Source organism: Rhinopithecus roxellana, chromosome 3, assembly GCF_007565055.1.
Source record: "Rhinopithecus roxellana isolate Shanxi Qingling chromosome 3, ASM756505v1, whole genome shotgun sequence".
Taxonomy (NCBI): domain Eukaryota; kingdom Metazoa; phylum Chordata; class Mammalia; order Primates; family Cercopithecidae; genus Rhinopithecus; species Rhinopithecus roxellana.
The window spans coordinates 172,767,173-172,790,517 of record NC_044551.1 but is presented as its reverse complement, the minus strand read 5'-3'; positions in this window follow the sequence as shown (position 1 = coordinate 172,790,517).

The following is a 23,345-nucleotide window of genomic DNA, read 5'->3' as shown; positions in this document are numbered from 1 at the left end:
CTGTAAAATAGGGTTTCTTTTACCTGTCTCACAGGATTATTGAAAGGATTAGCAAAATAAGACATTCAAAAGACTTGGCACAGTGCCAGGCACTTAGTTAAATAAGGAGTAGTTATTAAGGTTATCAACATGATAGAAATCAACACTTTAAATTGAAGCAAACGCTGCATATTCACCCATTCCCTAGAGGGGGGCAAACAGTTCCTTTGAGCCAGGACTTCCATACTTGCAAAAGCCAATGACCTACCATTTCACTGTAGGAGGGTGAATTTAATACATGGGCTTCTTGGTAATGTTGAGTAATTTGTACAACTTTTTGTTTTTGGACTCATTCTTGAATGAGGATAGAGCTTTTATGTCAAAAGGAAGGTTTAATTTTACTGAGAAGATTCGTCTTATAGAAAGCCCTCAGCAAGACTCAGGGCCTTTGTAAGTGGGCACCATTGATTTGGAAAGTCCCAGTGATGTCACTGGGGACAAGAGTATGACAGGATCTCTGAATACAGAAATACTCTAGGACTCCTCCTCCTGGTGAAAGAGATGAAAGAACAGTGTTCTTGCTTCCATAAAAGCCTTGTTTCCAAATGATTTTGCTCTTAGCTTCCCAGAGATTGGTCCCCTAGGCCACAGGTTCTCCTTTATGGCAGCAAAGTATGTTGGGCTTGGCCTCAATCTTGGGGCTTAGCCTCTGAAGGACAGGGCTGAGAAGTGACCTTACCCTCAGCCAGCCTCTGTGTCCTGCCCTTGACACATGCATGCCACACCTTCCCTGACTTCTTAGCAGTGTTCCCTTCCTCTCTATGGGCCTTACCTGTTGGTGTTTGGAAGTTTATTAAGGCTGGTGAAGACTTTAAATGTGTATTCTTCATAACTTTTACACTTTTTGTGTGTGTTTTGATGCTACAGAAATAATAGCACAAACAAAAATTCCCATGGCAGCATTCTTATAATAACCAAAGACAGTGAAGAAACAAAGTTAATGTCCAAATGATGTAAAAGTTTAAATACTTTATGATATCTCTAGACAATTGAAACTAAGCCTACACTAAAATGAATGCACCCAAGAGAAAGGAAAACAGGCATAGACACAAAGACTTGCACGGGAAAGCTTACAGCATCATTCATAGCAGCCAAAGGTGGAAACAGCCCAGGTGTCCATCAAGTAGTGAGTGAATAAGCAAAATATGCTATACCCATGCAACGAAGGGATACTCAGCAATCAAAGTAACAAAGTGCATGCTACGGCGTGGATGAACTTCAAAAACGTGATACTAAGTGAAAGAAGCTTTATGCAAAGACCACATACTGCATGATTCCATTTATATGAAATGTCCAGGACAGGCAAATCCATAGAGACAAAAGGATTAGTGGTTGCCTGGGGCTGAGGCTAAGGGAGCGTTACCATGAGTGAGCACAAGGTTTCTTTTAGGGATGATAACCCCTAAAAGATTTGTTCTCAAATTGGATTGTGGTGATGGTTGCACAACTCTATGAATTTACTACAAATAACTTATACATTTATTTGAGCTGTATACTTAAAATGGGGGAATTTTATGAAATATAAATTATACCACAATAAAACTGTCCAAAAGAAAAAAGAATGCAGCCAATCTTTGTATGTTAACCTAGGCAGATGTCTAGGATAGTGGTGACACAAACTAGAGCCAATTGCACATTGATATAGAGAGCAGTATTGTATTTTTTTCTTTACACACAAAAGGGAAAAAATCTGTATATATGTACATTCATTCACATTTGCAACAAAACTCAGAAATTTCAGAAAAGACATTGTATTAGGCAGGGATCCCTAGAAGGATAGAACTAATAGAATAGATGTACATATGAAGAGGAGTTTATGAAGGAGAATTGACTCACACAGTCACAAAGTGAAGTCCCACAGTAGGCCGTCTGCAAGCTGAGGAGAAACAAAGCCAGTCTGAGTCCCAAAACCTCAAAAGCAGGGAAGCCAATAGTGCTGCCTTCAGTCTGTGGCTGAAGACCCCAGAGCTCCTGTCACATCACTGTTTTGTAAGTCCAAGAGTCCAAAAGTTAAAGAACTTGGAGTCTGACGTTCGAGGGTGGGAAGCACAGAGAGAAAGATGCAGACCAGAAGACTCAGCGAGTCTGCTTATTCCACTTTCTTCTGCCTGCTTTAGTCTCGCCACGCTCGCAACTAATTAGACGGTGCCCACCCAGACTGAGAGTGGGTCTGCCTCTCCCAGTCCACTGACGAATGTTAATCTTCCTTGGCAACACCCTCACAGACACATCTAGGAACAAGACTTTGCATCCTTCAAGCCAAGCAATTGCTGTTGACATTCAATATTAACCTATCACAGACATGCACCAGGAACAGCTGAGGTGGGCTGTGGAGGGACAGTCAGTAGCCTGGACATTGACTCTGCCCCTAAAAGCTGACTACACACTTATTCTGCTCCCTTGGTGAATGTTTCATTAATTGCCTATGATAACTAAAAAAAAAAAAAAAAAAAAAAAAAAGCTCTTACCCTCATACAAGTTGTTCTTTTGATTGCTAAGAAGCAAATCACATTTTTTAGTTCATCTTTTGGGTTATAACTGTATGCAAAGGACCATCCTTGAACAGTTTATATATGATCTAGATCAGAGAGTTCTCAAACGTAAGCATGCATCAGAATCACCAGGAGGGCTTGTTAAATACAGATTGCCAGGTCCTAACCCTGAGTCTTTGACTTAGTAAGTTTGGGGTGGGGCGAAATAATTTGCATTTCTAATACGTTTCTAGGTGAGGCTATTGCTGCTGCTCTGGGTACCATACATTGAGAGCTGATGCTCTAAATAGATTAGAAAGTGTAGCTAAGTGTCACACAGATGAGAGTTCAGGCTCCAGCTGCACCTCCAAGTCACTTGACCTTGGGTAAGTCATTTTGTCCTCTGAACCCCATTTTCCTTGTTTGTAAAACAGAGATAATGCTATTGGGCATTACCTGAGACAGACATTTGCCTAGCACTTGACACTTTCCCATGAGTGCCTGTTCCCTCCAGCTCTCTCGTGAACCCCAATGCTTGCATACTTAATTAATGGTCACAGTAATGAACACAGTGGCCAGAACACAGCTGTGGAATCAAACGGAGATAGGAATCAACTCCAGTTCTATGACTTGCCAACTGTGAGGACCCCAGTGAGTTCATTAGCCTCTTTGAGCTTCATCTTCCTCTTTTTAAAAAATTGTGACAAAATCGTATCAGCATCTACCTTACAGTGTTTGAAATATTATTGTATACCTGGCACATAATAAGCACTGGGTAAAGGAAAGTGTTTACTACTGGCAGTTTCTCTGGGTCAACAGAAACTCTGCTGTGCCACAAAGATGTGCCCAAGGGATGTAAAGTGTCCACAAAGAAGCAGACATAGAGGGGAACAAGTAAATATCCAAAAAGTTTACATTTTGAAGGTATAAGACAAATTTTCAAGAGGAAAGGTTAATAGTGTAATACATTTGTTTTGAAAATAATTAATACCCAATGGATGGAGATGGAATAAAGACTGTGTTGAGGTCTTAGATCCTTCAACATCAGAGAAGACACACAAAATTGATCCAAAGGCTGGAGTCAATTTCTGAATTTCCCATGGTCATTTGCAATAATGGACTGCTTGTTCAACAGTCCATGATTTCTCTTGGGAACCATGGTGTTGGCCTCATCTCTTTATATAAGGGAATTGGGAGCCAGAAGGACTAAGTGAACTGATGTGAGGATTGGAAAAGTCAACCTAATGGTTCATTTGTCTCTGACCCTTTGCCTAGCCTGGGGCAAAACTACACAAATTCATTTGCATGGTTTTTATTTTGCTCAATTCACTTAATCAGAAGAGTAGCGATGGCAAATTAAAACACATGCCATTGATCTGATACATAAATGGGGAGAGATGGGCAAGGGCAGAGAGAAGAGTAGGTGAGTGACAGTGGGTGTGACCCTTTGCAGTCCTGGTTTTGAGCAGTGACCTCAGTATTTGCTGAACTATATTTGAACCCATGCAGTGGAAAATACCTTTTGGTAGACCTGTATGCATAATCTCAACCAAAACAACAGAACAGAAATATGCAGATGATTTTAAAAAGAAAAAAATACTTTTAATAAATCCAGCACTTTCCTGAGTATTCTGTTATCAAGGGGTTAGCTCTGACATAGTATCTTGGTTTCAGGTTCAGCAAGTTTATTTCCTAGTCAGTCAATACAGCTTCTTGATGGAGTCTTGTGTGTCCGTAAAGATCTTTTAGACAGTGGCTACCTGAACAGCCACATGGCTGTATCTGCACACGTCCTTCAAGAGTGGAGGTGAACGGCCGGGCGCGGTGGCTCGAGCCTGTAATCCCAGCACTTTGGGAGGCCGAGACGGGCGGATCACGAGGTCAGGAGATCAAGACCATCCTGGCTAACATGGTGAAACCCCGTCTCTACTAAAAAATACAAAAAACTAGCCGAGCGAGGTGGCGGGCACCTGTAGTCCCAGCTACTTGGGAGGCTGAGGCAGGAGAATGGCGTAAACCCAGGAGGCGGAGCTTGCAGTGAGCTGAGATCCGGACACTGCACTCCAGCCTGGGTGACAGAGCGAGACTCAGACTCAAAAAAAAAAAAAAAAAAAAAGAGTGGAGGTGAAGAGAATACTGGGGAGGGAGGGATCTGAGTTGAGTCCCAGCTTTATAAAGGTGATGGTCAGTTCACTTTCTTTCTCTGATCCTATTGCCTTATCCCTAAAATGGGCAGAATGCTTATCTCTCAAAGTTATAGGGATTAAACAAGATGATGTTTGTGAAACATCTAGTGCATAGTAAATTCACAGTAAATGTGAGTTGTTATAATTGTCATGAGGCTGTATAGAATGTTCCATTCCTTTGGAATGGTGCTTCTCCCACTCAGCTTTGATTGAGTTAATCAAGTGTAGCAATTACAGATCTGCCTTACTAAATTTTTCTAAAACATCTTCGTTATCAGAAGTGAACAAGTATTAGAGTCCATAAGCCCAGTTAGCAAAGCGCTAACGCAGTAGATCAAAGAAAAGAACAGCATATTTTATTCTAGCAACTATAAGGAAGAGGAAACAGAGAAGAGAAAGAGGAAATAACACTTTTTGAATTGAGTATCTATTGTACGCCAGGCACTGTCCTAGATTTTGTACAAATAAATTGCCCAGGGTCACACACAGCTAGGAAATGGCAAAGTCAAGATCTGAACTCAAGACTGGTACAGCCCAAAGCCTTTGTCCTATTCAGCTCTCTGAGGCCAACACCCCAGCCCTTCAGCCAGGGTCGCTTTTCAACCCACCTGGTGACTTTGTCTTAGAACTCAAAGAATTTGTTAGATAAAAGTCTTATTAACAATCAATTCTAAAAGGCCTAATTTCCTACCGTAAGTAGCAGGTCCCAAAGAGAATCTGATCATGGAATCTATTATGCTCTTAAGTATGAATAGGACATGATACAAGCAATGCTGGTATTAAGGCAGTCTCCATGGAGATCAGCAAAAGTGCTCAATTGTTTCAGAAAATGATTAGACCAATTTGTGCCTCTTTCCACCTCCCTGCAGTTGAGTGGCAGGAAGGAAATCAGACCCAGAGATGGCTCCCTGAGCAAGCAAAATGTTATAGTTTGAGCCTCAAGATTTAAGAAGGATGCTTGAGATAGCACAAGTCTTCAAGGAACAAATCAGGATTTCACTGCCAACGTAGTTAGCATTGGGCTTTCTAAAATACATCTTAAGAAAAAAATGTTTTTCCACTGCATTTGGATGACAATCCAAACTCCTATGCATGGCCTAGAAGGAATTACTTCACGACTCCAGCTGCACCAACTTCATCTTGTATCCCCACCCTCACGCTCACCTCCCTCCAATCACAACAGCATTCTTTTTGTTTTGTTTTGTTTCATTTTTTAGGTGGAGTCTCACTCTGTTGTCCAGGCTGGAGTGCAGTGGCACAATCTCGACTTACTGAAACCTCTGCCTCCTGGGTTCAAGCAGTCCTCTTGCCTCAGCCTCCCAAGTAGCTGGAATTACAGGCATGAGCCACCATGCCTGGATAATTTTTGTATTTTTAGTGGAGACAGGGTTTCACCATGTAGGCCAGGCTGGTCTCAAACTTCTGATCTCAGGCAATCCACCCATCTCGGCCTCCCAAAGCGCGAGGATTATAGGCGTGAGCCACTGCACCTGGCTCAATCACAACAGCATTCTTTCTGCTCTGGACACACACATCAGGTCACTTGCTCCTCAGAGACTTCACACCTGCTGTTCCCTCTGCTGGGAATGTTCTTCCAGGCTAGATCTCATGACAGCAAGCCCTTCCTGCCATTGGGGTCAGCTCCAATGAAAGTTCCCAGGCACTTTCCTAACCACAGCCCAGTGCTGCCTTCCTTCCCTTCCCCTTCACTTTCTATCACAAACTTTGTTTTCTTTTTCAAAGCACATTGGGATTTGGACTTTTTTTTTTATTGATTGTTGTTTGGTTTTGTTGATGTCTTTTTCTCCAGAATGAAAACTCTGTGAATGATAAGACCTTACCTGTTTTGTTCACTGCTGTCTCTGCCTAAGACAGAGACTTGCGTTTTGTAAACATTGAATACATATTTTTGAATGAAAACAATAGTAGCTATCAGTTTGGAATAAGAAAGAGGAGAGACAGAATGTGAAATAAAATGTGGTTTTATACCTCTGTTTTATTCTCTGCCTAGAAGGTCCTCAACTCAGCTCCCGAAAACCTGACAAATTCCTAGTCATCTTCAAAGTCCAATTCAGAAATGCAATGTATTTCCTGCCACTCTCCCATAAGAGGCAACCACTGACTTTCTGTGTCATCTATCTATCTTGCACCCACCTCTATTTTCACCCCCTGACACTATGCTGTTTGTTTATTTATGTGTTGGTCTCCCCCACTTGCATATGAGTTCCCCAAGGGCAGAACCAGTCACGTTGGTCTTGTATTTCACAGCTGAGACACTGTCTGGCATATACGAGGTTCTCAACCAGTGTCTGGGAAATACATTGAATTGAAATGAAATAAATAGGGAAAGCTATTTTTAAACATTCTCAAGCCGTAAAGGATAGCCACCTAGTTTATTCCAATTTAACAGCTATTCAACAAAATCCAGAAAATGATGAAACTACCGAGACACTGTAGCTTGTTTGGAATAAATAAAATTAAGCTTCTGTCTTTAATTGCAGTAGCTCATAAACTTGGCCGGGACAAACAGTGGCAACAGAGAATTAAGAAGAGTAGAAATGTTGTCATGTGCATGTGGCACCTCCTTTCTATTAAGCCTTGTGTGCCATCCTGGGGATTCAGAGCACTGGGCATTATCGCCCTCTATCTATGAATGCCTGCCGCACCTTCTCCGACGAGAAGGCTCTGTCCACCTCAAGAACATCTTTGAAGACCTCAGGGCTCCTTTGGGAATGGGGTGGGAGCTGAGTGAAGAGCCCAGGAGCAGGCCTTCTGCTCAGCCATGGAAGACATGACAGATGAAACCTGAAATCGAACCCCTACTCAGTCTGCGACGCCAGGTGCGTCACCCCTCCACATACCTCAACATCTTGCTCTATAAAATGAAATTGTAAGGCCGGGTGCAGTGGTTCATGCCTGTAATCCCAGCACCTTGGGAGAATGGGGGGGCAGATCACGAGGTCAAGAGATCGAGACCATCCTGGCCAACATGATGAAACCCCATCTCTACTAAAAAATATAAAAATTAGCTGGTCGTGGTGGTGCGCACCTGTAATCCCAGCCCCTTGGGAGGCTGAGGCAGGAGAATCACTTGAACCCGAGAGGTGGAGGTTGCAGTGAGCCGAGATCACGCCACTGCACTCCAGTCTGGTGACAGAGCGAGACTCCATTTCAAGAAAATAAAAGAAGATGGAATTGTAGCATCTGCCAGTTAGGACTGTACTGAGGTTCAGATGGGATAACTCAGTGTTTCCCAACGTGCAGAGGCTGCAGGGCATTCGTGGAGGAGAGGTGATCGTAGACGTGCAGGCTGCAGAGCGTTCATGGAGTAGAGGCGACCATAGATGGTGCAGGCGGCAGAGCATTCGTGGAGGAGAGGTGATCGTAGACGTGCAGGTTGCAGAGCATTCATGGAGTAGAGGCGATCGTAGACGGTGCAGGCTGCAGAGCATTCGTGGAGGAGAGGTGATCGTAGACGGTGCCAGACTTCCGATTTCTCCTAGGAAGAGGTCTCCATATGCTGCTGATATCGTTAACACCTCCTCTAACCCGTGCTGATCTCCCTTTCCTTTTCCCAAGAGGCAGAACAGAAGGCTTCCAGCTCAGAGCCATGACAGGCAACCATACACAAACAGTGGCCACACAGTCCCCATGCAAGCCATGAAGACACATGCATGTTTCCTCTATTCTCTGCACACATTCTATTCAACCCTAGTCTCTCCTACATACCTTATTCCATTTCATGCAGTGGAAGCCATTAAATGAAGATCCTGAGAGCTATTTCACAAGTCTTCAACTCCTATTAGCTGGGATCTCATACATAGGGACTTCGTGGCCCCCATTTGTCTAGAATCCCCTGGCTTGATCTTGTTTCCACTTTACTTATTTACTTACTTACTTACTTATTTTGGTTGCCCTGTCGCCCAGGCTGGAGTGCAATGGTGCAATCTCGGCTCACTGCAACCCCCGCCTCCAAGGTTCAAATGATTCTCCTGCCTCTGCCTCCTGAGTAGCTGGGATTACAGGCGCCCACCACCACGCCCAGCTAATTTTTGTATTTTTAGTAGAGCCGGGTTTTCTCCATGTTGGCCAGGCTGGTCTCAAACTCCTGACCTCATGATCCGCCCACCTCAGCCTCCCAATATATTGATTTTTATAGCTGTCTTATAGCCAGTAATGTTGCATTCTTATTTAAGGTGGTGATATGAGGTTTTCTTTTGAAATACATTTGTTCATTTTTTGTTCTAAGAGAGTCAACTAAATGAGGAAATAATACTGGTGGGGCAAAGCTATGACTCAGTGTCCACAGCTGTGACCAGGGATGGGGTGGCAGGTGGGAAGAAGCTGCTACATAAATGACTGGAGTTTGGTAAGTGAATAAAGGTTATGACAGTGATTTGTAAACAGTAAAGTAAACATGAACCACTGTTGTTCAAATGGAAGGTCCTGTGTATGTCCTCTGATACCAAGTCATTGATTGATCCAAAATGGGAATGTTCCCAATCTCATCATTCTACGAACAGGGCACTGCACAGTGCAGAACAGCCCATGAACACCCAGGATGGCCTGTTTTCCAGTTCTGGGTGTCAGCAAGGGAGAAGCAGCAAATGCTGGGGCATCTCTGCTTAATGACTGATGTCCTAAACTTGGCAGAAAGAGGGGTGACTCAATTTTCTTAAACAACTGTTAATTGGGTGGACTTTGCAGTGGCTTCATTTGCCTAGTGAGATGGCCATGGAGCAGCTCGGGTGTGCAGGAGATAATGAGAGGCAGACAGTTCCAGTGTCCTTACATGGAAGGAACCCTGGGGACTGTCATGTTAGCCAGTTTCTCATCAGTCTTTGTTAGCTCTGACATGAGATGAAAGTCCGATGATGTCCCCTGAAGTAACGAGCTCAGTAGAACTTTGCAAAGGAACACAGGGGGGCAGGAGTCACTATGACAAATCACATAAACTGTGTTCTTTCAAGTATCCCTGCATCTAACACCATGAGTGGAAGTCCTAGATTGAGTGTGAGAGAGTCAGATGTGTATAAAATGACCTAGCAAACAGGTGCTGTGGCCCTGGGGCGGAAGCCTGTTTGCAGGAGGAGGTTGGGGGTTCTCCTAGAAAATAACTCAAACTGCATCCATGGATGGGTTGGGCACACACCAGGGTAGGCCAGGCACACAGGAAGAAGAATGAGCCAACAATTTGCAGGAGAAACAAGGAGCTTCTGAGAAGCAAATTCAACTTGAGGTGACCGAGGACAAAGCCTTCATTGCCAGAGAAGAGGAATGGTTTTGAGGACAAGGAAGTGCCTGCCACATAGCGGGATGCATAGTGGAAGCATGTGTGTGGAACACACAGTGAGTAAATACACGCGCCTCCAGCTCAAACAACAGAGCTCCCATTATGTGATCCCATCCATTAAACACCTGCTGGGATGGACCACATGCAGTTTATTAATTTGTCTTCTATCATGAAAAGCACTGACGAGGAATTTCAGCTGTCTGTTGTTACTAATTAAATTACCATCCAAACCTGCATTCTCCTCTCTCAGATGAGCCATGCTGAGGAAAGAAAAGGTATAATGTCTGCAGATAACCTTACACAAAGCCCCCTGACTTTGCAGGCCAGGTGGCTTGCTTTCACTTGGGAAACAGAAAGGAATTGTCCCTCAGTGTCTCCAAAGAGGTAAGAAAGTAATGCTGACCCTCATCATTGACTCTCACGTTTGCTCTAGCGGAGCTCAGAAATAGCGAAAAAAGACTTTCTCTCTTTCCACACAGTCACCCTGTCATGTTCCCCAGGATTGGCTCTGGACTGTGGGCAGACACCCTGTGTCCAAGTGAGCTCTGAAACCGCAGGGCTTTTCCATCTTCGGGAGAGCTGAATGCAGAGTGAGTCCATTATGAACGACCTGGGTTAGTGGAGTTCTGAAACTTCCATGTATTGCAATCAAATGAACCCCCCCCAAATGAGGCGGAGCTCAGACAAGGGGTTCCTTCTAATTTGGCCAAAGCTCTGAAACACCTCTTGTTCCTCCGTGGGTCAGTGGCAACCACCAGTGGGGAGTGCTGTGCCTGCTGACAGTGGGTGCCCCAAGCATCGAACCTGGCGTGACTGCAGGGGCTGCGCTAACTGAAGCAGCAGGCATGGAGGCCCCTGCAGTGGGCTTGTGTGAGAACCTCTGCGAGACACCATGGTGCGTCGAGAAAACCCCTGAGATGGGGACACTTCTTCTCAGTAAATGCGGATGACCCACCAGGAGAATCCAGTCTTCACGATCTCTGTCGCCTCTTATGTATCCACAAATAATGGGATCTGGCAAAATTCAAGCGGCTCTTACCCAACAGTCTGGAAACTGAATGCCCCAGGACAGACCACAGCTCTGGGAGAAGAATCCTGCAACCACTCAGCAGCATGGGGTCTTGGGGCAGTTATGAATTTCCTCTGAGCCCTTCTTTCCCCCGCCTGTTATGGGAGTCATCATATCTCCCCTGGAAATGTGTTAGGAGAATTAGGGATAGTAGATGTAACCCTGAGTCAGCTTACACCCAGACAGTTTCCATTTTCATTAGAGCTGCCATTCGAGCTCACCTCAGTGCAGGACTGAGCCTTGCTCTGAATTTCACCCGGTGCTCCAAAGCAATAATGTGCAGTGTGCATTTTACCAAAGAGTCCATGGGAAGACAAAGACTGGCTTCAAATCACGCACCATAGGGTAGATGACCTCAGATGACTCTGTTCAATATATCTGATCAGACTGCTGGCAACAGGGTCTTCCACTGGGCATCTTCCACTCCCTGTGCTCAGCCCCATTTCTCCTTCCTCCCCTCCCAATTTCTTACCTCTTTCTATGTGAATCTTGTCCAAGTTTTTTTTTTACAACCCACAGTGAGCTTACTAAAACTTCTTTTGGACAAAGCCAGTCTAATTTTCTCCTTGTAAGGGAATTCTCCGGCCTGCTGCTAAACTCTCTCAAAGTGCTAGGTGGTAGATGCACAATAACTGGGATCTTCTTCCCCTTCCCTTCTTAATACTTGGATGTGGAGCCAGGGAGACATAGGCCTCGGAAGTCATGTGGCAATTTAGGACATGCCTCTGAGTCAGTCTCATTTCTGCACAGAAGTCAGCTCTCAAAAGCTACAGTGTGCCCACCCAGAGGTAGCCAGGCAGCAGAGAAAACACCAGAACTATAGCCAGTTCTGGATCTGTCACTGGCTGAAATCGGGGAACTATGTTTATGACCCAGGATATCAGGTTTTTCAACTGAAATTGATCGGGATAAAGGAGTAAGAATTAATGACTCCGCTCCTAGCAATGTTGCGAGGCTTAAAAGTGGTAAAGACCATGCAATAAATCAGATGCCACTTGAGACTGCCTTCATTATTTTACATACTCCATTAAAAGTTAGCATGCTAAACTTAATAGTTAAATTCCTCTGGAGAGATCTAAGTTTAGCACCTGGTGCTGCCATTTATGAACTATACAACTTTGGAGAAACGACCTTACCTCTCTGAGCCTTAGTCTCCTTATGAATAAAATCGTGTGGGGAGGAGGGCATGGGGGGCATGCATAATGAGCATATGGTGGTTAGTCTCTCTACGAATATTGTAAGGATTGACATAAAGAGATAAATGCAAAGACCAAATGTATGTCTCTCTCTTTCTATCCTCTCTTTCAATTAATTTTAAATTTTACTCTATTGTTGTAAAATAATAAAAGCTCATTTTAGAAAATTTGAAAAAAAAATCCATTATTCTCAAATTCAACAACTTATTTAATCAAATTTATCAGTTGTCTTCCATGAATCCAGCTCTTAGTGCTGTAGTAGAGCACAAGGCAGATAAGTCCCTGCTGTCTGAAGCTGTCATTCCAGTACAAAGAGATAACCAATGGACAAATAAATAAACAAGAAAATACTAAGTAGTAATAAGTGCTATGATGAAAATAAAACAGCGATAAGACAGAGACCCAGCTACTCTAGATGACATAGTTAGGAAAGGCTTCTCAGGAAGGTGTGACATTTGAACTGAGATCTGAATGAAGAGAAGAGAATTGTGCAAGCATCTGGGGAAAAAGTGTTTGAGGCAAAGGGTGCAAACAAGGGCCAAAGTCCTGAAAGAGACAGACCTTGATATATTTGAGAAAACAAAAAGAAAGTCCCTGTGTCTGAACTACAATAAGCATGGAAACACTGATGTTAGAAGGGCTTGGAGACAGAGGCAAGGGCTAAATGATAGAAGGCCTTGTTGGTGGTGTTAGTAAGAGAGTTAAGTTTTATTCAGGTGTAAATGATGGCCATTGGGAGGCTCACATGTTTATAAGACCCCACTGTGGAGAAAAGATTAGAAGGAGGCAAGAGTGGAAGCAGAAGACCCCATAGAGAAGCAACCACCATAGTCCAGGCAGGAGAGAGAGGAGACCTGGTTGATGGTGAAATTGGGAGAAGGGATAAGTGGGCAGGCTGGGATGCGTCTTGAAAAACTCAGCAGGACTTGATGATGGATTGGATGTGGGGATTCAGGGAATGTGGGAAATCTGCAATGGCTCCTGGTTTTGACCCAAGCAACTGACCAATGAGGAAGCTGGGAGAGGCATAGGTTTAGGGGTCAGGAGGAATAAGAGGAGCTGGGAAAAAGAATCACAGGTCTATTTTGGCAATGTTACATTTGAGATGCCCATTAGATATCCAAGTGGAGATGCTAGAGAGGCCCCTGACTCTCTGAGCATCAAGCTCAAGGATATGCAGGGACCAAAGACATGGCATTGTGAGTCATTGTCATGTGACTGGTTGAGATGGCCAAGGAAGAGAGGGATGCATGAAGAAAAGAGGACCCAAAATAGAACCGTGTGGCACTCCAACTTGAAGAGTTTGAGAAAAGAAGGAGGAGCTGAGAAGAAGCCTGAAAAGGAGCCACTTGTGAAGTGGGAGCAAATCCAGGGGCATGTGGAGTCACAGAAGCTAGGAGGAAAAGGCATTCGGGAGGAGCTCAGTCAGATGCTCCTGGAGGCCGGCAAGGCAATGCAGTGAGCCACTGCTGCGCTGGGGACCACGGAGGTCACTAGGGGCCGGGGCAACTGCATGCTCCCAACCATATCACACTGCTTCTCAAGAAAAGCGTCTGAGACCACAGGACAGCCCATAAACACAGGCTGTGAGTGTGGCTCCAGAGCCTCCTCCCCTTTTCCTGCTGATCCACTGGTGAGAGAAGCATCTCTAAGAAGAGCTCATGGGCTCTGTGGTCGTGGCTGCCAACAATCCTTTCTCCCTCCCCACCCGCCCCCTCCCCACTCGAGCCCGGCCCTGTGAGACTTCTTGAAATGTTCCCAGACTGTGGGGCAGAGGCAGGCTGACTCAGATTAAAAGGATTACTCATTTCTCGCTGAATTTGTATTTTGTACAGAATTCTAAAAAGCTTTCTTGATTGTTGTTCATTTATTTAAAAAAGCAAAGTATTGTGGGTATTTCCCTGAAAATAAATAATCCAGATATCCGGTGCTCCTATTTGTAATCTGCCAACAGCATTGGATAATTTTTCAAAGCTATAAATAACACTGGGAGCTCGATTCTAAGAAGTCATTAACTAAGATATGTGAGCACTGAATTTCTTGGAAATACTGAATAAACATATCAATGCTGCTACTGGAGTTAGATTTTTGTGATTATGAAGCATGTGCTTCTGTTTTATTATGTGATTTTGAGAAACCCAGAGCTCATCAAAGTTATTTGCGTTAACTAAGATTACTAATGTCATGTATTGAATCATAAAGACTTTCTCTCTGAGAATAAACAAAATTCCCACAAACTTAGTAAAAGCAAGATTATTCTGTAGCCATGGTAACAAGTAGCCATAGGAGCAGATTTTAAACTTGTCCAAATTGATCAACAACAGCTTGCCTCAGAGAACCTGCTTTTACAAGTCAACCAGTCAGTATCTGCCCCTCACTTCTGAAAATCCACCAAACAGGAACAAACTGTTCTGGAGTTTTCTGGACAAACTCTATAAAACAATGCCTTTGAGTGCAACCAGGTGACAACAGCCAAACTACACCTCCACAAATATCAACCTGCTTATGCTTCTAAAACTCTACCAATCCCTGAATTCCCTGCTTCTCAAAACTCTGTACAAGATCAGCAGCCTGAAAGACTGCCTGGCCAGCATGGCTGTCCCTTACTATAGGAAGTGATAAATTCAACTGTGTCTTTTCATTTCAGGTTTTGAATTATGATCTCATCCTATGAATTCTATGTTTCATGTTTGAAAGTTGGGAGGATCCACCAATTCATTGGTTCATCAAACCTGTCTCTGTGCTTGGTCCTGGAGACCCAAAGAAATGGTCCATGTCCAGAGGAACTCTCAGCCCTGGAAACACGTGACTGGAATGTGGCATAATCATCACAATACCAGAAGAGTATGCCAAGGGCTACAGAAACCCAGGCAAGGAAGTAAACTTGGTTTGGGAGAGGAAGGACAGGGAAGGATCCCAAAGACGATGTTTATGTTGGCATTTTCATAGTAAATATGAGTTTTCCAGATAAAGACAAGTGGGAGGGTATTCTAGGCAGAGGGACAACATGGGCATAAACATGAGGACAGGAAGGAGCAAACCAGATTCAGAGATGTAGAGAAGTATGGAGAACGTGAGCTTCTTTGAGAAGGAGAGGGGCCAGGTTTCTGAGACCCCATACTACAGCTGAGAGCTTGGCTTAACTTCACGAAGCCTCAGCCTTCTCATTGATAAAACAGAATTAATTATATTGCCTACCTCTCAGGATTGCTGTGAGAATTAAATAGAACAACGTGTATACGTCTAAATGGCACCTATTGAAGCACACATGCATTTGGCACACATCCAAGCAAGAAACTGTCTGATTTTTATTGAATTTTGTCCTGACAACTTTAAAGTGCAGGAGAAAGAGTTAACCACATTTGTGTTTTGGAAACAGCTCTCTCAGCCATCATGGGAAAGCAGTGAAAGTGTGAAGTTTCCTTTTGAAGAAAATCAAGAAATAATAATAACAATAGCAGCCAACAATTCTGCACACAGACACTTCTGTTAACATGCATCAACTCATTAATCATAATAGCCCTGTGGGGTTGCCTGTTATAATCCCCATTCATGAGACTGTCCCCGTCCAAGGAAGATGGAACAATCCAAGCAAGCTGAGGTTTCTCGGTTTTATAGCCAAAGTCTGTAGATCTACACCAGTGCAAGAGCCTGAAACACGAGATTCTGTAGTTTGTGTTTGGGTTGATCTGAGCCAGTGAAGCACTCATTTACTCACTTATTTACTCAACACACACTAACTGAGCATCTATGACTTGTCAGGCACACCAGCGGATGCTGTTTCTGTTCTTACAGAGCTTTTGACAGTAACAGCCAACATGTGCAAAGCACTTGCCATCTGCAGAGAACTGATCTAAGCACTTCACACCTAACAAGTCATTTGAAACTCCCAAAACAAACCTAGAAGAAAGGCAATATTATTATGCCCATTTTACAGAGAGCAAACTGAGGCACGGGGAGGCTAAGTTGTCTTTCCAAAATCACACAGTAAATAGCAAAGCTGGAATCCAGGTGGTATAGTTCCAGTGGCTTTACCGTTAACAACTGCTACACCATGTCATGGTCTAGCTCAGTGCTCTCCAAAGCACAGCCTGAAGCCTCCAGCCAACCATTCCACCAACTGTAGCTTGTACTCGAATGCACTTCCACTTACTTCATTGTGCACACTGTTCAGTTCAGCCAACATTTCCTCCATTGCAAGACTTCCCCAGTAAAGGAAGTATTATGATGATTGACATTCCCGTACAAACTCCTGATCTTGTCATAGGCCAGCACTGTGAGTAGCATGTGTCCATTGGATGAACAAGACTTCACACAAATAATCACACAGACAAATATGTATTGTCATTAGGGTCAGTATTAGGAAGGACAGCAGCAGGGTCTAGAAGAGAGTGCAGCAGAGAAACCAGAGGCCCCATCCTTGCTTGGAGTTAGGAAGTAGGGTCATGGAAGCATCCTGGAGACCTGTGGGAAGAGGAAGATGTCCCTAGGTCAAAGGCTGGGAAAGGAGGCGTGACGAAGGCAGAACGGAGGTCATTTGTCAAGACCACATATGGGAAAGATCCTGGCATGTTTGGGAAACAGGGAAAAATACAAGAGCAGAAGGACTCTCTGGGGAAGCCTCCAAGTGGATTCACAATGCATGACTCAAGCTGGATAAGACAGAAAACACATCAAGGAATGCTTAGGTGTGTGCTATACAGCAGCTTCTCCTGGGATCCTGTGCTGATGCTTTCTGTTCTAGAGGCTTCCAACAGGTGCTTGGTGGATTTCCAATAACCCTGGCCAGATCCAGTTGCAGACCAAATAGCTAGGTCTGAGGTGTGTTATCGCTTTGTTTCTGTTTTTCTGTGGGTCGAGTCATTCACTGAACTAGAGTCAGGTCTAGGGCCACAGTATGTGAGCATCGTGGCTCTGCAGGGTTCATAGGAAATCCTGAGGCACAGGAAGTAAATTTATTGGCTAAATTTTGGGAGAAGGAGACAGAGAGGAAGACAGGGAGTAAACATTCCACTATGTCCCAGGCACTTTACATACCTTTTTACCTACTTTAAGCTCATGGCATCCTTGCGTGGAGGAAACTATGAATCCCCTCATTATCCATGAGTGAAGTGAGACAGTGAGGCTGTGGCTTGACCAAAATGATGAGGTAGGAAGTGCACAGCCTCTCTGGACCAGATTGTGCCTCCTTATAAGAGCTGATCATTAAAACCCAGAGACTGTCCAGCGCTGATTACAAAACCCAACCCTGGCTCAATCACCATTTACTCAAAACACTGTAATGACAGGGAAGAATGAGGTAGGAAATTCAGCATTAAGACAGGGTGTGAGCAAGAGTGACAACTATGCTAAACTCAAGGGTGAGAACTGGTTTCCATTCATGCTCAGCCTGCACTAGATCTGCAGTCTAGGATTTGTCTCCTTGCCTCTTTAAGCTTCAGTTTGCTTATCTGTAAAAATGGGCAGGAGTGTTGTAATCACTTCCCATGGGGTTGCTGTGAGAATTAGGCAACATAAAATCTATTAATTAAACTGTATTTGCTAGCACGTGGTCTTAGAAGACTTACCTAAATCCTTGGTGTCTCATTGCCAGTCTTTATAAAGTGTATAAGACAATAGTTCCTGCTTCACAGGGTTGTTTAAGGATTAAAGGAAATCATGTGTGTAGAATGTTTGGAACAGTGCCTGCCCCACAGTAATGATTCTTGATAGCTATGATCATTATTACCAAAAGTTAGTCCAGGGTTTAATACATAGTAGGTGCTCAATAAATATCCCCATTTGGAAAAGAAGAAAAGAGAAATTGGAGTAAGGATGAGGTAGTTGGAAATGAGAGAGGAGGACTTGGATGTCTGCCCTCAGAGCAAGGAGGCAAGATCAGAGCCCAAAAGGAAGAGTCCCCTGCCCCTCCTCCATGCCACCCCACCTGGTCCCCCCACCCCTGGATTCCAACTTCCACCCTTAGATTTGTTTGATTCTCTGATGCCTCTGGGAGGCACCTCACTGACATTCCTAGCAGGGAGTAAGGCTTTTTTGGAAGCTTGATTATTTTGACAAAGTTATGAAACAAAATCCTCTGGCAGTGATTTACCAACTGCCTTTAGCTCTGACAGGCGCTCCTGAAGAAGGATGGCATGCCAGGGGATTTTAAGGGAACAAGGCAGTGGTGCAGCCAACCATAAAAATGAGAAACCCATGGTGAAACCCCGTCCCTACTAAAAATACAAAAAATTAGCTGGGTGTGATGGCGCACGCCTGTAGTCCCAGCTACTTGGGAGGCTGAGGCAGGACAATTGCTTGAGCCCGGGAGGCGGAGGTTGCAGTGAGCTGAGATTATGCCACTGCCCTCCAGCCTGGGTGACAGAGTGAGACTCCGTCTCAAAAAAAAAAAAAAAAAGAGAAACCATCCTAATCACTCTCCCCCTCTATAGTTATCTCTCTTGCCTAGAGATCACCAGTTCGGACTTCCTGAGCACCTGGAAGAAATCTTTGAAACGGCACACATAGGTTAGTATCAAGGTCTCATCATTGAATCACTGTATGGGCAGTTTCACCTTCTCAATCTCCATTTCCTTATCTGCAAAATGGGAATGAAAACGCTTGTGAGGCTTAAGCAAGACAGTGGAAGGAAATGTGATTGGACCTGTTAGTTGTGAACCTGAATCCTGCTCAGAGAGAAGAAGACAACTTCGGAGCCCATCTCACAGCTCCCCAGCTCAAGCGTTCTTATCAATGTGCAAAATTTTGTGTGTGTATGTGAACATTTTTCCAGAGAAGAGGCTGATAGCTTTTCTTGGATGCTCAAAAAATTTCAAGACCCCAGAAATGTCCTAAGGAACAACATTGTCTGCATGTGGTATGGGGCCTCTTGCTTGGTTCCATGGATAACCTCTCAATGAGCACCACAACTTTTTGACTGCATCCCAAATGGAAACCACACACTTGGGATGTGCAGTTTCATCTGTAGTCATCTGTGTGCTATTTTACCCCTCTGTGTCTCAGTGTCCTCATCTGTGAAATGAGAGACAAGAAACAACATAAGCCAAGAGCTCACCACGATGCCTGGTGCCTGGTGGTCTCATTGCAAGGTTTCCCCTCTTAGCTCACCACACTCACCCTTTTAGGCTGGAATCTGGGGAGAGAAACGATGGAAGGCAGTGGAAGCAGGAAAGTAACAATTTTTACTTATCTGGTCTCAATCTGGCCTTGAGTTCTTTTATGTTTTTCCCTATGGTAGCAATTATGGGTTCTTTGAAGGCCTCTATTGCTGGTGATCTCTCTCTGTCATTCCTTTGATGCAGCGAATGCATTTTTTCCCTGCTACTCATCATGTCTCATTCCTCATTCCCAGTTAGTGGGCCACTCCCAGCTGCCTTTGACTGAGCTCACTTTGCCCTTCCTAGGGACTCTCTATAACAGAATCAAGGGCAACCTCACACCTGCCTACTTACCCACACCTCATCCACTGAAGATATACACCTTTGGCCTGCTCAGGAGGAGCATAGACCTCCTTCTACTGCCCCCTGGGCACTTCAGCCTGCCTGTGTGTGATATTCATTCAGGGTGCAGCCAAGAAGCGGTGGTGCTCTTTGTGAGGTTATCCATGGAATCCCTTACGTTACTCAGGCAGGACCCAGACCCTAGTCAACTCTCTAATGCATTGTACTTTTGATGGGAGAGAAGGGTTAACAGAGGCAGAACTGGTGTTGGCCTCCTCCTTTGCAAGTCCCGCAGAATGGTTTCACACCTTGCTTTGGAATATGACATCTCTTGTCTTGAGGCCTTGATAGAATAGGAGACCAGAATATGTCCGTTTTAAAAGAAAATACATTTAAAAATGCCATGAGCATTTACTGCTGGGAGGTGGAGAATGGGAAATGGAGATGGAATCAGGGATGGCATCCTAGAGAAAGTTATAATGGAGATGGATTCGGAAGGATAACTACGAACTTACGAAATATGAATGGCCATTTCCGATGGCAGAAACCATGTGTCCAGACTCAGAAGCATGAGGAATGTATGTATATTTGGCATTCAGGAAATACACACCGCAGAGCGTAGTAGAGTAAGGATGGGACTTAGGCCAACATAACTTAATTCAAATCCTGACTCTATCCACTCACTTGGATGACCTTGGGCACGTAAGTCAACCTGGGCCCCTCACCTGGGCTGCCCATTTCTGAAGCCAATGATTATCCAGCTTTAGGTCATAAAAATCCCCTAGAAGCTCCTTAGAAGTGCAGATCCTCGAGCCTCACTGGCAGAAACTCTGAGTCAGAAGGTCTGAACTGGAGCCCAGGATTATTCTGACACAGGAGGTCTGCAGATCATACTTTGCAGACCTCAAGTGTCCCGTCTCTAAGACAAGGTCTGGTATATAGCTGGTGTTTAGTAAGCGTTTTGAGCAATGAATGCAGGAATCAAATGAATCCATTTCAATGCAGCTTGTCCTGGAGAATACTGCCAGAAGTAACATATGGCTGCCTAAAATATCTCTACACATGTCACACCACAGAAGTGCCATCCGCCTCACGAGGGGTCTTCACAGAGGTAAGGGGCTCAGGTGCATCCGCCCAATCTGGGAACATTAGTCACATCTGGTGACAATGGTGAAGGCGGGAAGCATCCCCAAGGACAAATACTATGGTTATTTTAAGCCTCTCTGTGTCATCACTGTGGCGATGAGTCGGAGTTAGGGAAAGCTAAAGAAAACCACTTGTGATTCTTTGCAAAAAGCAACATGTTATGAGGATCTTAGACCAAGCAGAGGAAAGAACGCAGGGCTGTGGAGTCAAACACCAGTTGGGCTTTAGTCCTGGCGATCATTTCACCTCTTAAGCCTCAGTGTCCTCATCTGTAAAGTAGAACTAATGTTACCCGCTGCAGGGGATTGCTGTGTGGAGTCAGTGAGTGGCAGGGATCATTGTTCAGGGACATGAGGAAGGTAGGAAGTAGATGGTAAAGGCCATTCCTAGACACGAAATAATAGAGATCACCCAAATGAGAACAATAGAGGTTATTTATCCTGTGCTTGCTGTAGCCAGGGAGTCATGCACCATCATTTGGGTTCAGCAGATTCACAAAGGCAGGCAGAGGAGTGGAAAGTTTTGTAACGGAGGAAAGGGAAGCTTTCCACGTTCTCTGATTGGAGGTTGTTGGCAAACAGAAGCTGGAGGAATCTAACTAGAAGCAGGACGTTTTACATGATTGGTGTGGGGAGAGCACTTGGCTTTCTCTGATTGGTCCTGAGTTGGAAACTAGGTCAAAACAAACAAGAAGTTGGCAGTCACCGATCACGTCTTACCATTCTGGGCTAAGTGCCGCAGAGGTTGTGGTTTGGCTTCCTAGACTGATTGCTGCAGGGGTCATGGATCAGAATTCTATTATCATATATGGTTTAATCTTTATCTGTTTGTATATTCAGGCTCTCGCTGAGCATTTACCACGCATTACTTCAGCAGAAATTTATTGAGGGCCTTCTCTGTGCTCTAAGGACACAGCTATGAGCAGAACACAGCAGATTTCCTGCCCTCGTGGAACTGCCCACATTTCACCCATTATTGGGCTTAGTGGCATCCCTCCATGGCCCTGGGGAGCTACCTTCTTTCTGTGTCCATGTGCAATTTAGTCTTTCATGGCTATGGGTGCTGCTACAGTGGAGGCTCTGTTGATTCAAATTTCATATTTCTTGGGATTTCGATGATTCTTCTGCTGGTCCAGAAGCCCCATGTTAGGCCCAGGGCCAAGCTTCAGTCAAGAGCAGAGTCTTTCCTTCCCACCTAACATCAACCCTCCCTGGATGGGATTCCCACTGCCCAGCCTGTTGTATCGTGCAGGTCACTATCATTCTGTTGTCCTCACAGCCACTTGCCTTCCCTCCCACTGATGCTGGTGCCCTGGGCAAAGAATGTCAGTGTGGCTATAGCCATGAGAAGTTCGGTTCCTGCTGATCCCTGGAGCCTCTCTCTACTTCTATGAGTTCTGCTTCTTTCGATTCCACATATGAGTGAGACTGTGCAGTATTTCTCTTTCTGTGTCCAGCTTATTTCACTTAGTACAATGTCCTCCAGGTTCATCCATGTTATTGCAAATAAATGAACTTTCCTCTTTTTTTAGGTGAAATACTATTTCATTGTGTATATATACTACACTTTCTTTATCCTTTCATTTGATAATGGACTGTGATTTTTCTTAATGAAACACTGACCCATGCATCCACAAAAGCATCCCCTTCTATTACTCTCTGGACTGGCAAGAATCATCTCAAGTTAAACAGCATGACCTTTTAAGATCTAAAGCTTTCGGGCCAGGCACAGTGGCTCATGCCTGTAATCCCAGCACTTTGGGAGGCCAGGGCGGGCAGATCACGAGGTCAGGAGTTTGAGACCAGCCTGGCCAATATGGTGAAACCCTGTCTCTACTAAAAGTACAAAAATTAGCGGGGCATGGTGGCTGGCGCCTGTAGTCCCAGCTACTCAGGAGGCTGAGGCAGAAGCATCTCTTGAACCCAGGAGGCGGAGGTTGCAGTGAGTCGAGATTGCACCACTGCACTCCAGCCTGGGTGACAGAGTTAGACTCCATCTCAAAAAAGAAAAAAAAATCTAAAGCTTTCATCCTTTCTGCTTTCGAATTTCTCCAAATAGCTCCAGAAATTGCACCAGCAGGATCCAGGAAATAAAGCTTTAGGTGTCTCTTACTGAGAGAAAGGACTCACACACCTTTTGTTTCCAGAGGCGACAGACTTCTTCCTGTGCAGATCTCCGCTTGGGTTGACTAGAGGAATGGGCAAGGTGAATACCCCAAAATCAGACAAACCTCATGTGGGGGCCTGCACTGTCACATCCCTGTGAGGGACCTTGAAATAGTAACCTTGGTGAGCCTTAAAACCCTCATCTGTAATGGATATTATTACAGTATATATTATCCAGGGTCGATGCAGTATCCAGGTTAAATAATATAAGGGGTGTGCCTTATTCTATTTTCTGTTGCTTATAACAGAATATCTGAAATTTGGTCATTTGTTTTAAAAAGGAATTTATTTCTGACAGTTATGAAGACCAAGAAGTCCAAGGTTGACGACCTGTATCTGGT